This window comes from Cavia porcellus, unplaced genomic scaffold, assembly GCF_034190915.1.
Source record: "Cavia porcellus strain 051 isolate PalLab524CR breed Dunkin Hartley unplaced genomic scaffold, mCavPor4.1 scaffold_29, whole genome shotgun sequence".
In the NCBI taxonomy this organism is placed as follows: Eukaryota; Metazoa; Chordata; class Mammalia; order Rodentia; family Caviidae; genus Cavia; species Cavia porcellus.
Window position 1 is genome coordinate 10,250,394 of NW_026947512.1, and position 14,693 is coordinate 10,265,086.

The 14,693-nt window shown below is 41.8% G+C and overlaps 1 protein-coding gene and 1 non-coding gene across 2 annotated transcripts in view; one reads left to right on the top strand and one right to left on the bottom strand.

Moving 5' to 3' along the window:
• Tnr (tenascin R) overlaps positions 1-14,693 on the top strand; it is a 427,384-nt gene that overhangs the window by 26,024 nt on the left and 386,667 nt on the right. The window lies entirely within an intron of this gene.
• Positions 9,538-9,673, bottom strand: LOC111758359 (small nucleolar RNA SNORA70). The gene has a single exon (XR_002792545.1). It is a non-coding gene; the product is annotated as a small nucleolar RNA SNORA70 (small nucleolar RNA).

Genomic DNA, 14,693 nt, shown 5'->3' on the forward strand with positions numbered 1-14,693 from the left:
CAGGCCATGGAATGAGAACAAAAACATTGTTCCTGCTTGCCCTTCCCTTTTTCCATTTTTGTGACACTGGGGACTGAATACAGGCCCTTCACACTAAGCTGTTGCCCTAGCCCTTTTCAGTCCTCCTTTGTTTAAAAACTTTTCAGACTGTATCTCTCTAAGTCACTAAATTTTCCAGCCTGGGATTTGAATTTGTGATCCCTTACCTTGAGTGCTGGGATTACAGGTGTACACCACTATGCTGAGCTGCTAGCATATATTTTCAAATAGTGCTTCTACTTGAATGTGAGGATTTTGCTAAATGCAGAGTCCAATTCAATACGTCCATGTCAGGCCTCGGGGTTTTTCACATCTGTTTTCTACTGGCTGCTAGAGCTGCATGACCTAGGACTCCGCTGTCAGTAGTAAGTTTTTAAGAGGTGATTGACTGAGTCAAGAGCTAAGGAGAGAGATGAGAAGTTGGCTGTGTGTTTATCCCTGGCCCCAAGCAGTCCTGTTCGGAGATCCCTTTAGGAAAAGGGACTGGGAAGGGAGTGGCTGTCAGGAGGCTGGGTGGGGGAGGGCTGCGCTCAGACTCCTTACCTCTTGCATTGCCTGTGCCTGCTGTCCCTGTTTATTGGCTTCTGAGGCTCCTGGCTCAGGCAGAGTAATTACAGTTGAGGCCCTGATGAATTGGGACCCAGTAATTAAAGCTCTATTGATTTTCTACTTAGGAGTTCCCTGTAGCTGGAAACTACAGGGGGAGGGGGAGAGAGAAACCATCTCAGGAAGGTATTTCCAAAGTGGGGGATGGTTCCTTATGCACTGGCCAGGTCTCCAGTTACAAAAGGAGGGGCCGTGTGTTGACCATTTATCACTGGACCATCTATCTAGAATTTAAAAAATTCATTGGCAGGTCAATACATTTCTGGGGCCCAGGGCCAGCAGGAAGGGGAGCAGGAAGCTGGTGTGCTATAAAGGGTTCATCCTCAGATCTCCAAACCCTGACTTTGTCTTGTTTGGCTGCTTCATTTGGCTGATTTTGCTTTTGTATTGAAACAATCACTTCATTTCTATCATCTGCCTTCATCAGGAACAATGAGCTTCCATCACTGAGAATTCAGCTTCTGAGGCCAGGCAGGCACCGGAAGGAGGAAAGCCAGGGCAGGGGGGAGGAGAGGAAGGGCGGAGAGCCAAGGAGGGACCTGGGAAGGGAGTGGGGCCCAGAGGGCAGCAGAGGTGAACTGGGAGAGTCTAAAGAGAGGCAGTCACCACACAGCACACCGTAAAGGAGGAGGTAGGGAGAGATGTGGAGAGAGGCAACAGAAGGGACAAAGAAAGAAGCAGGGCCCAGTGAGGGAGGGGGCGGTGACTGAAACAGGAAGGGGCCTCTTGGGGGGAAACACAGAGCACATTTAAGTCTTATTTAAAGATTGCTTAAGTTATTTTGGTGCATTTAACTCTTAATTCATCTTCTTTCACTGAGCTAATGTGAAGTGTGAAAGAAAAACTAATGAGAAGCGAGCCTAACTGGCAATTTTATTTTAGTCTGCTCCGGGAGCGTTCTCTTTCTTCCTTCATGCTGGGTCACTTGATGGAGACGATTCTTTTGTTTCTTATAGAAAGGGGCGCGCTTCTCCTAAGCCTTTCCCTCTGCCTGCTCCTTGCACTGCTGCAGCTGGTTTGGCTGCTTCATGGTGATGAAGTTAGGTTACAATCTGGGTTTTTGATAATGACTAAAGCCGGCCAAAGAGAGGCATTTTAGCATAATGCATGTTGAAACACAATTACCCATTATCCCAGTCAGGGCAGACAATGGGGTGAGGGGAGTAGCCGGTTTTGAAGAAGTAAGTGGGCTGTTACTTGTTATAAGTTGGAATAAAAAAGAACTAGAAGAAAAAAAAACTCCATGGAAATACTAAGTGGATTATTCAGCTTATTCAGGTTAATTGCACAATATGCTTGCACCTGAAAAAAAAATCTTCTGCAAAGATGCCCAATAAATGGCAAAAAAAGAGGGCTGGGGCTGAGAGTGTAGTTTATCGTGTTAAGTCAGCCGCTGTGCATAGATGGCTGGCATGCACACTGGAAGCCGAGGGCCTGCCCTCACAGAACTTAAAGCACCCCAGAGCTTCATCCTGATGGCAGATGATAGAAATGAAGTGATTGTTTCAATACAAAAGCAAAATCAGCCAAATGAAGCAGCCATGTTTGTCTGGTGGGAATCTCAGCGGCACCCGTGTGCAAAGGAAAACTCACCTCTCAAGCCTCACTGGAGGGAATTTCCCTGTTGATTACAATGTCTTGTGCAGCTTTGTCCCTTCCCGCTTCACTAAGAGACCTTGGGTGAAGAATGTAGGCTCATTGGAGACTCAGCTCCTGACCATTCTCCTGGCCCACTGCCTTTGTGAGTGTGACCACCCTCTGGCTCCTGGTCCCCCAACCAGAAACACATAGGCATCACGGGCTTTTCCCTTCTGCTCCCAATTCAGTGGGTCCCAAGAGCTGGCAGGCTTTTCAGTAACTCTTGGGCCCCGCTTCCCTTTGCTACATCAGCAACTGCAGCTGGATTTTATCCCGTATCATCCCTTGCTTGGATGCAGATTATTGCAATGGTTTCCTCACTGGCCTACTGCCATCCTGTTATAGCTGTGATGCTAGATTCAGGGCAATTTATCCAAAATAGGCATGTGATAGTGGATTCTTGATTTTTTTGATGACTCTTTATAGCCTGCAGGAGGAAGATTTTTCTAGCTTCATGAGCATGGATAAGGCCATCAAGTCCTCTAGACCTTAGGGTCTTCATCTGTAAAAGTGGGGATGATAAAGGTCGCTTGGTGGGGTTATTGTGAGAAGTAAATGAGGCATTGAGAGTGAATTAGCCCAGTGTGTTAGCGTACCGAAGCTATCAATATACATCACCTCCAGTTGATAGTGAGGATGGCAGGAAGGAACTGGCTTATTGCTGTTATTACAGAGGAAAGTCTTTATGCAACTTACCCTTCTGAAGGCCCTAAGCTTAGACCTTTCTCTTAAACTCTAGATTCATACACACTGCTGACCACAAAGCATTCTTACCTGCATTCTAATGGGCATCACGCATTGAATGAGTTCAAAGCTGAGGTCTATATTCTACCTCCCAAACACCCCCCACCTATGGTTTTTTAGCTCAATAAATAAAAGTTCTTTTTTGAGTGGAAGCTTCCACCAAAATCTTGGCTTCTCTTATTCTCTCGTGGGTTCCACATTTAATCTGTCTAGAAATTCTGTTTGCTTTATCTGCAAAATCTGTCCAGAATACAGCTTTGCATCCCTCTACAGCACCAGCCACTGTCCTGGCCCCACCATTTTCTCCTGCCTGAATCCCCACAGTGGCTTTTCTCCCCACCCTGACTCTTCCATAAAATATTCTCTCACAGAAGTCTGAGGGTCACTTTCACGGCAGAAGTGGAATCCCTCCTCTATGACACCCCTCCATGGTGCTTTGCTGGCAGTTCTCATAGGATTCCTCCCAGTATTGCTGCTCTCCCTTCCGGTCCCACCGTCTCCACCTCCACCCTGTCTGCTGTGGACACAGAGGCCACTGTCTTGCTCCTTGAACAGTCTCAGCTGGCTCCTGTCTAGGGTGTACATTCTGGCTGTTCATGGTGAACAGAACTTTCCCCAGGACCCCACTCAGCTCACTCCCTATCTCCTTCAATTCCTTGTGAAATTATGACTGTTTAGCACAGTAAATCCTCCCTTATCTGAGTTCACTGGCTACAATTTTACTTACTCATGGTCTACCACAGTCTAACTGTGAAATGGAACATGTCAATAATAAGCAATTCGTATGTTTTTAGCTGTATGCCATTCTGAGCAGTGTGATGAACTCATGCGTCACCCAGCCCATCCCCCCAGGATGTGAATTGTGACTCTGTCCAGTGTATACTGCGGCTACCTGTTCATCACTTTAGTAGCCCCCTCAGTTATCACATCAGCTGTCGTGGCATGGACATGGCAGTATTCATGTTCAAGAAACTTATTTTAGTTAAGGCCCCCAAATGTAGCAGTAGTGATGCTGGCAACTTTATTATAGTATATTATTTAAATTGTTCTATTTTATTATTTGTTATTGTTAATTTTCTATTGTGCCCCTAATTTATGAGTTAAACTTTATTATAGATATGAGTGTATAAGAAAAACATATTATATAGAGAGTTGGATCCTATTTGTGGTTTCAGGCACCCCTGGTTGTTTTGCAGGTTACTCCTCCAGGGGCAGTGGGTAAGGAGCCTTCCCTGGTGGTTTTATGTCAGATTGTAATCTCCCAACCCGCTCCCCCTCCTTATCTGGTTCTGTGTGTTTCACATGGCACCCAGCACCTGTATGCACACTATGTGAGTGGCTTATTATGTTTATTGCCTGTCTCTTTCCTTTACAGTATAAGTAACATGAGAGTATTGATTTTACCTGCTTTATTTAGTATTTTGTCTGGTGTCTAGAATGGTACCTAGAACAAGTAAACGCTTAGCAATCTTGTTAAATGAATTTCTTGCTATTTGCAACTCCTGCCAGCCTCGAGTCTATCCGAGGGAGCTCTCCTTTGTGTAAATTGGGTCAGCTCATTCAATGTCCTAGCTCTATGGGACCAGAAACTCCATTTCCCCTCCAGGGCTTGCTCAGTGTTCTAGACAAATATTTGTACACATGTTGCTGATTGATTATTTGTAAATAACTTGAATAATTAAGGATGTGAGTTGAATTTCATCAAGTTCTTCTGAGATGAGCGAAGGCTTCATTTGTCTGAAATGAGTGGTTGGCTGCTGAACTATTTCCCTCCTTTGGCCTGAAGTCTGTCTCCTCTATTATCTCCGTACCAACCTCATGGTTCATTTATCTATTGGCATCACTGCAACCAGTTTTGAAGACTGGGGGAAGCTAATGTCCAGGGGCAAAGATCCATCTCTTTGTACAGAGGCTCAGCACAGTCTTTTATTCTGTGCATGAAAAAGTCCTTTCCCCATTCATTCCCAGGAATAGTAAGTGGAGAACTGGAGGAAGAAAAGGTTAAATGTCTTACTCAAGGTCACAAATATGATCTTTGAGAAAGTGGAACAAATAGAGGGGAACAGCAACCATGACTATGTAACCTGAGGCCAGCTTGGCCCTCATTTCCTGGGTGAAGTGATTATGCTTTGCACACGTAACATGGGAGTGACACCGAAGATTTTGGAGCAGTAAACCAATATAACAAAAGTCAAGCACTAAGAAAATTAGTTTGATAATGTAGAGAAAGGTAAATGAATGTGAGAGAATAAGACCCAGGAGAGCAGACTGTTACAAACATCTTTAATAAATGGCCAGGGCCTAAATGATTTAGAGGAGAAAAGATTTATTTTGCCTTATAGTTTCAGGGGTTTCAGTCTGTGGTCAGCTGGCTCCATTCCTTTTAGGCCTGTGGCAAAGCAGAAACATCATGGAGAAAGGATATGGTGTGGTAAGGCTGATCACCTCACGGCAGCTAGGAACCATAGACTAAGGGAAAGACACAGAGCAGAAAGGGCCTGGGATCTGGTGTAACCCTTAGGGTCAGGCATCAGTGGTCCATTTCTTTCAATTTGCCCCCCTTTTGTCTCCACCTTCCAAAAATGCCATCAAATTACGATACCATCAATGAATGAATTTACTTGATATTAAAGCTCTCATGATCCAATAACCTCCTGGAAGTCTACCTCTGAACACATGAGACTTTTGGGGGACATTTGAGGTCAAAACAATAACATTCAAGTCCATAAATAACTACAGGACTGGATAATTAGTAGGACTCAAGGAGTTAAAGACTGAGACTTTATTTTTTCACATACTCTCCCACAGTGATCTCAATAATTTTCTTGGCTTAAGATACCATCCACAACTACCAAACTCCAGACTAGATGCTTCCCTGCTCTATAGATACTTCCTTGGCAGCTTTCCCAGGTGACCTCAAGGGACTTTATACTCAACATGCACAGCATAGAACCCACCATTAGTACCTCTTTCAGCCCACGCCACACCATGGTTCAGAAACAGTTTCTGTCCAGCCGTGGACATGGAAGTCATCCCACACTCCCTCCCATCTCCACTCACCAAGTCCTACCCATCCTGCATAGCGTATCCACAGCATGTGTCCAGTTCTTCTCTGTCCTTTGTCATTATTCAGGATCTGGCAGTCATTTTCTCCTGACTAAATTATTATAGTCACCTTCTATGTGGTCTTCTGGGGCCACTTTTGCCATCCTTCAATCCATTCACTATAATATTTATTTCATTTTAAAAAACATAACAGTAATCTTTGGGTAACATAAGCATGCAAACCGCACTGGTAAAGCTTGTCAATTGGCTTGGCTTGGGAGCTGCCTAGGGGATTAGGGAGGAACACTTCCGGATGTGTCTGGGTGGGTGGTGGAGGTCTCTATCCGGCCCGGGACCCTTTTCTCTCTGGCACTGTTTACCCGCTCTGCTCCAGGGCACTGTGGAATGAGCAACTTTGCTCCTCATGACCTTCTGCCTTGATTTTTCTGCTTTGCAAGTGGATGAACGAGGAATAAATCCTCAAAACTGTAAACCAAATAAACCATTTCCTACTTTAAATTGTGGATTTTGGTTTCTTTGGTGCCAACAACAGGAAAGCTGATTAATATACAAGCCTCATCATAATTTCTAACTGAAACACAAATAAACAAACAAGAAAAATCACAGTAGCTTCTCATTGTCCTTGGAATAATCAACACAAACATTGCTATGGCTTCCAAACCCTGCAATCTCAGCCCACATTTGCCTCATCCACACCCTGAATTAGTGTGAACTTCTCTGGCATTGGCATCACCTGATGCCCTTCTCTTTCTGGATGTGGAAATCATGTCTGAGCGGCAGGCAGAGTGCCTGGCACATAGGAGGTGCTAATGATGCTGTTGAATGAAGCAGTGGGGTGCTCAGTAGCATTAAAGGCTGCAAAGAGGCCCAGAAAAGCTGAACAGAAGCCACTGGAATTGGCAGCAGAAGGAAAAGCAAGTCTGTACAGCAATGCACAATGTCTAGGAGCAGAGTGAGATGTCACTGAGCAAGCAGTGTCTTAATTTCCTGGCATATTAAGGAATAAGGCTAACGAATGTGTCTACTTCAGTTGAAAATCCAAGCCTTCCAGTTTCAACACTGCTAGCAAAATGATTTTTTTCTACAACAAATGTGTTTATTTTCTTACCTGTAGAAATTGTACTAGATCAACAGCAACCTAATTACTTAATGATCGGGGGATTTTTCTGTAGCTTTAGGACCATTTGAACTTTGGTCCACTATGTTTGAAGCCAAGGTGGAGAATGTGCTCTAAACATCAAGATAGAATTTCATAGCATTATGGATTTCTCTGTCGGTGTGTGTGTGTGTGTGTGTATGTGTTTGAAGCAAGGGAGGAAGGTCTACTTTGGTTGTGCTTCAGAGGAACTATACAGCATGAGAAAAGTCTTTTCATTTTCTCCAAATAGCATCACACTTACCACACCAACGTCATGAAAATGTCACACGAGTTGCATGAGGTGGCACACTTGGAAGACTCCACAGCCCAGGACCTAAGGTGATAGATGCTTCCTTCCTATTACATGATTGAGCCCTAAAACATGTGCAAAGGCATAAAGTGATATAATAAACCCTTGCAATGTACTCAGTGAGATAACTTCCAGTTCCTTTCTGCTTTAAAAAAAAAACCCTAATGATTTGCATTTTAGTTAAAAAAATAACATAACAGTGACAAAAACCAGGTAATTAAAGGTTTTAATTAACCCAAACTTAGCTTTCCATGATCCATCTCCTCAGTGCTATCCAGGGATGCCTTGATATGCAGGAAGGGACAGATCTCAAAGGCATTTGATCACTGTCCTTCCTCTTAGAGCCTGGGAGGGCGCAGGGCAGGCTCCTCCAGGAGAGTTTGTCCCTGCATAGGAAGGAGGTAGCCCTGCCCAGGTCAAAGCATTTGTCACCTTGATTCTAGGGCAAAGCCCATGACTAAGGCTCAATGTCTCTGAGTCTCTGTAAGTGGAAAATAATCAGTTTCACTGTGCTAACACTCTCCCAGCCTCCTGCATGAAACAACATGGAAAATTCTACCTGTTTTTTTTTTTTTTTTAAAGGGAAAAACACACATGGGGCTCTGTGTACCTGTTCTTAGTCATTAAAAATGTGTTTCTGAAGTGCTAAATTTGTAGTTAATTGCACAGTTAATTCATTGTGTAGCACTATTTTTTTTTCTTTACAAAATACCAAACTGAAGCGAGCCCAGCCAATTACTTGAAGTCTCAGAGATATCACAAAAGGAATGACTTAATTTAGTAAATAATTTTAAATAATTATTTACTAAGAGAGTTTGCCATGTGCCTCAGGAGATTGCTTACTCTTGGCCTTGTAATAAACCTTCCATGTAATTCCTGATTAATTACCTGCACAGCAACATTTTATTTACTTTGAACAAATTAAGTTTTTAAAAAGAGGTGACGAAATACCCACGAGTGCACCACAGCACTTCTTGGCCTTTTGCAGGCCTGTGAAATGAAAGGTGGAGTGGTAGACTCCAATTCTGTTTGCCTCTAAGGCAAGTCACACAAACTAGCTTTAGGGCAGTCTGCATTTCAGTGTTTACAAATCGGAGGTTTTGTACCTTCTTGCACCATGGTCGAGCTCACCCACTGTGTGTGGTCTTGTTTGTGTCTTTCATGTGCTGCAAGGGGTCACGCATCCAGCAGGCATTAGAATAGGTACCAGGGAAGTGGAAATACATAGCAGAAGCAGTGGCAGCCTTTACAAAAATACTAACAGTGCTGGGATACAGAATAGGAATCAACACTGCATTCAGAGGATGATAATTGAAGTGTTTTGGAAATAGAAGAAAGATAGCAAAATGAGCCAATGATTCCAACTTGTTTGGAATTGCAACTGGGAATTTTTATAGTGTTCCTAAAGTACTCTAGAACACACATTTATTTTTGAAATCAGTGTAAATGAAGAGTGTTCTAAGAATTTTGTATAAACCAGAAATACCCAAAAGTGTCAGAATCATAGAGATCATTGCTCTATTTTTTTAGCACTTTTTTTTTTTTTTTAGCATTTTCAGGGTTCTTGAGGGGTCGTAAATAAGATTTATTGATGAACTTGCTAAGAAGTGGGTGGCACAGTGGAAGCCTTCAGGAGTGTAAGGACCACCACTTCCAGGAGACCTTGACCTTGTTCCACTTCTGCAGGGTGGAATACCTGCAAAGGGATCAGGTGCTTCTTGGCCACCATGTCTTCAAATTCATCTCTACTGAGCTTGGGGAAGCCCACTTCTTGAAGATGTGGATCTTCTGGTGATCAGGGAACTTGAGGTTGGCCCTGTGTAGGACCTCAATCACATGCTCTTTGCTCTGAAGCTTGGCATGAATGAATACGATGACCTATCCAATGTGATCACCCTCACATTGTGCTTGGGGGCTTCCCTAAGGGACCTCACATATGAGTCTGGAGCCTGGGTTGGGGACACAGGAGATCAGAAATATGAACATCTACAGGAAGGAGCATCTCCAAGGTCGCTTAGGGAAGCCCATACGTGTAACAGGCTGCGTACATCAGCAAGGAACTTGCTGTTCACAGCCCACTGTACACCGGGCACGTACCAGCAGACAAACTCAGTCGATTTAATTTACTGCAGGCATCTTCAGGCCTTGTATGATAGGCCAAACCAATGTGAACTTCTACACTCATGTTTGCTGCTGAACTGTGCAAAAAATGAAAAATGTCTTGCCCTCTGTGCTAGACAGCTTTCTAAAGCTAAGAAAGGTGCCATCTTTAATAGAAGTTCCATTTTATGGCTGTTTGCAGCTAAGTATCAATTTCCTTGGATTTATTTAGAGGGCTGTTTATGTCGATGAGGGATTAGAAGAGTCATTGAGAATGAGATTCCTACTTGAGGTAAGAACAAGTTTCTAATAGACATGTCCGGAAGTGGTTCCCTTGGAGATGGTGTATCTCTATCCTGCCTTGCTAGGCCAGCCATCCTCAGTTGCACAGATGCTAGGAAACACCTGAGCTAGGGAAGATGGTGGTGTGAGGTCAACAGGTGGGAGTGGCCAGAGACCTTGGTCCTTCCCACACACCTTTAAGATATTTTGCTGTCATCATGGCCTTCATTGCTGGACACTCTCAGGCCTGGTGCTATTCTCCCAGTTCAGGAAGGGGGACCAACTCTGCACCTGGCAACCCCAAGTCAAGACAGGGATTGACTAAGGCAATATCATCCTTTCAGTTGGACCCTACAGTTTATTAACAAAGCCTGAACTGTGTTAAGCCTTCTTTTGTGTCCACACCTGATGTATACTGTTTTGACATTTGTTACTGAATTTAAAGTTAGTCAAATCCTTGTAACTTATCTGACCTGTTATCAATATATATATATCTGATACATTCACCTTAATGAATGGAATTTTACAAAAATCAAAATTTTGTACTAACATTTTACTTTAATGGTTTCAAAATTATTTTATGGGCTTTGAGATGGGGCAGAGCAGGTAACTGTGATTGCTGATTCACCTAGGCAACAGACACCCCACCACAAGGTTCTGGAAGTAGGTCTTCTTCATTTTCACCCAGGTAAGGACTCGGCATTCAGAATTCTTGGGAAATATCTGAGATCTTTGTTCGGTACAAGCATAAGCTAAAAAAGCAGAGAAGACCGTAATGCATATCTAGTTCAACTTTTTATTATTAGATGAAGAAACCTAAGTTTATAAAAACAATAATCTAGGAGTAATATTTGCTACTTCCCCGACCATGTTTTTCCATTTATCCAGGAAATATTATTTTAAAAAGTCTTGCTGGAATAAAGACCAGTTACAGATATGGTATTTGGTATTAACACATTTTCATAGAGCATTTATCTAAGGAACAGTCTGCTTTAGCCAAATATACCAACACACACACACACACACACACACACACACACACACACACACACCCCATGCATGTGCACACACACCACTGGAGTAGCATCTATTTTTGTCTTATTCTGGATTGAATGGATCAACTGTTTTTTCTCCAAGGCCTCATTAGCTATACCCTTATCTTTCTAGAATTTAGATCAGTCTTCATTTCTTTTTTGTTCTGTAAGTTCTTTTTAAAATTAATTTAATGGTACACTTTAGATATACATAATGACAACATTTATCATAGGCAGTTTGTACCTATACATAAGTTGCTTGATTCTTCTTTTCTTCCCTTCCCCTCCCGTTAGCCTCTCTTCCTGCCTTACTTACAAAAGTTTTGTTTCTATTTTTTCCTTCTTCTTTTTTCCATTTCCCTCCTTCCCTTCCTTCCCCTCTCCCTCTTCCCTAGTTCCCTTCCCATTTGAAATTTTTCTTTCCTTTCCCCAATATCTATTATACATTTTCATCTTTTTTTACCCTTTCAGTTTCTCATGTCAAAGAAACCATGCAGTATTTGAACACGTGAACTGATTATGTCACTGAAGAATATGGTCTAAAGGTCCATCCATTTACTTAGAAATGTCTCAAGTTTATTCTTCTTGATAGCCAGTAGTACTACTACTACTAGTATAATATTACTAGCTAGTAATATTTGATTGTATATCTTTTTAAAAAGCCATATATTCTTTATCAGTTTATCAATTGATGGGCATTTGGGCTGCTGTTTCCAAGATTTAGCTACTAAAAACTGTGCTGCTATAAATATGGGTGTGCATATATTGCTGTGGTATGATGCTTTAATTCTTTGAAAAGACACCAAGAAAGGGAAATAGCTGGGTCAAATCGAAGCTCTGGTTTTAGTTGTTTGAAGACTCTCTACACAGATTTCCTCAGTAGGTCAATCTTCAATGTAGAAAATACTTTACATTCAATTTCACAAATTCTAGAAAGTAGTATAAACTCCAGATCAAAGTAGTTCACCCATTTTTCTTCCTTTTTAATGTTTGGTAAAAACAAGTCTAAAATTCAATTCAGGATACATTTTAAAATTTGTTCTGGAATTTGTAGTCCACAATAGCTGAGTGCAAGGCTTCCCCATATTCTCCCAAACCAGCATGCTCTTGTCCTGCTAGAATCTTTCTGTCTCCTGGGGCAGGGCTCAGCATCAGGCAGTGTCAGTGAATGGGTGGCAGGAACCATGAAACATGGAGTCTGTGACAGTGAAAGCTGCAATAGCTGTGGCCTTAGGATGAACCTACCATGTCTCAAGAATGAGCTCAGGGCAGAGAATCCACAGTGAGACCCTCCTCCCTCATCCCTGGTGGAGACACTACATTCTTGTTCCAGCCCCACCCAACTCTCCTGTTTACATTTTTGTCTCCACTTTAAGGAAATAAAACACCCAACCATTCCCTGCCACCTTCCCTTGCTTAGACACTGCACAGGAATCTAAAGGAAATTAACCCCCCCACACCAAATGAAGGGAGGCATTGATAAGCCTCCGTGGGTGTCTGTGAAGGCACACATCATCTAAATGACAGGTTTGCATGTAAACAGCTGCAACTCATGAAAATAGTTTTTAATCTACTTGAAAGGCATATTCTCAGAAGGAAATCCAGTTCCCACCAGGTGTGAGGATGCTGTCTGAAAGAGGAGCCTGCTACCATGAAAAGACAAGCCATTAAGAAATGCTGCCTTTTATAACCCCTTTCCTTTCCTACCCTGTCTCCCCACTTGTGAAGCTATCTCTACAGGGCTGTTGACTGTGGAAAGACAGACCCGGGAGCTGGGGGAGTAAGGTTGTGTCTCTCCTGGGATCAACACCACTTTCCATCAGTGGGCAGTGATGGGGTTTCCAGCCAATGTCTCTCTGATGTTGCCACCCATCTTGTTTTAAGACTGTGCTCTGGGTAGAAAGCCTCTCCACGCTCTCCTTTCCCAGCCTACTCTCTCTGTTCTCCAAGTCTTTCCACCCAAATCCTGTGCTTTTAAGAATTAGCTGGAATGTCACTGGTTTTGCCCTCTGTGGTACAGACTGCCCCCTTATTAGACTCTGTGATGAAATATAGAATAAAACATATGTTTTTAAATTAAAAGTTTTATTGTAGCAAAGCATACATAACCAAATCTACCAATCTGACCATTTTTTCGAAGTTTAACATAAACATACTAATAGGACATTCATAATGTTGCACAGCCATCATTGTTATGCATCTCTAGAAATATTTAATCATTTTAATGAAATTCTATGAATTAAATAATAATTTCCAACCTCCACTAGATTTTGATTATGCAAACAATAGAATACAATACAAAAATAGGTAATATAAGTACTGTAAAAACTCTATTTGACTACTGTACCCAATAGTAATACCTCCCTTAGAGTTAATATCCCTTAAACAAACCTAAAATTTATTCAGCCACATGCACATACACATGATTTAAATGATCAATATCAAAAAATCAGTGATGTATAGATATTGCTATTTTCACTAAGCCAAAAATCCTAGAGATCAGTCTATATCAATACAAGAAGTCTACTTTAATATTTTAAGAGTAATGTAGTAAGTATCCAAAGTTAGATTATAGATAGGCATTCCTCAACTGAGTAGTTTCCAGATTTTTTTATTGCAAATAACACTGCAATGAGAATGAAGCAAACATATACACTTCCAGAAGTACAATTCTCAGAAACAATTGTAAAGTCATATGATATGCACATGTTTATTTTTAGTAGAAAACACTAGATTACCTTTCAACTGGATTACTCTGACCATACTGACAGAAGAAGTATCTGCTTCAATATATTCCTCAACACTAGATTCCTCAACATAATAGCTGTGTTTATCAAGTGGGTCTTTTCTGCTGGGCACAGGTGTGAATGCCTTATGTATATAAAATCATTTAATGCTCATAAGAACTGGACAAGGTAGGTATTAATACTGTTATACCTTTTCAGGGACCTGTGAATTAAGAATGTTGTCCTGGGATATACATTGGCCAGAACTAGCCTTGAAATTGAGTTGATTTCATTTGTTTATTAGTTTTTATTATTAACATATTAATTGCATAAATTCATGAGAGTCACTATGATATTTCCATACATGCACTCGGCATGCATTGATCAAATCTGTCTGTCCTTCTTTCACCTGACTTCTACTCTCATACCCTTCCCAGTCTCTAGCAATCGTTCTTTTACTCTTAGGTTGATCTCTGTTTGTTTGTTTATTTGTTTGTCTTTCCATGTGTGGCATATTTTGCTTCCTATAATGTCCTCTGGTTTCACTGTTTTCCAATTGACTTTAGATCTCATGCCCTTACACACTATGCCATTTTTCTGGTGATTGTCCAGGTGGAGGATCAAACATGGTATTTTCTGTGTGCTTTAATTTGCATTTCCATGATAGAGGATGCTTCTTTCCTTATGTTTATATGTATTCTCTCACTCTCTCTGTCTCCTCTATCTCTCTCTCCCTGTCTGTCTCTCTCTCTCTCTTTGGTGAATTACTTCTTCACATCTTTCATTCATCTTTCTACTGGGTGGTTTACTGATTTGTAGTTCAAGACATGATTCCATTCTGACTTCTTAGGTAATGGATCATTGCTTATAAAGTGATACTTCGATTCCAGAACTTAATTCTTCCCATGGTTCTGATCACAGAATTCAGTCCATACGCTATGCTTGTGATTCGATTGCCGCCAATCATGGAAAGTTGAGTTCATAAACAGAGGTAATACTGTATCTTATAT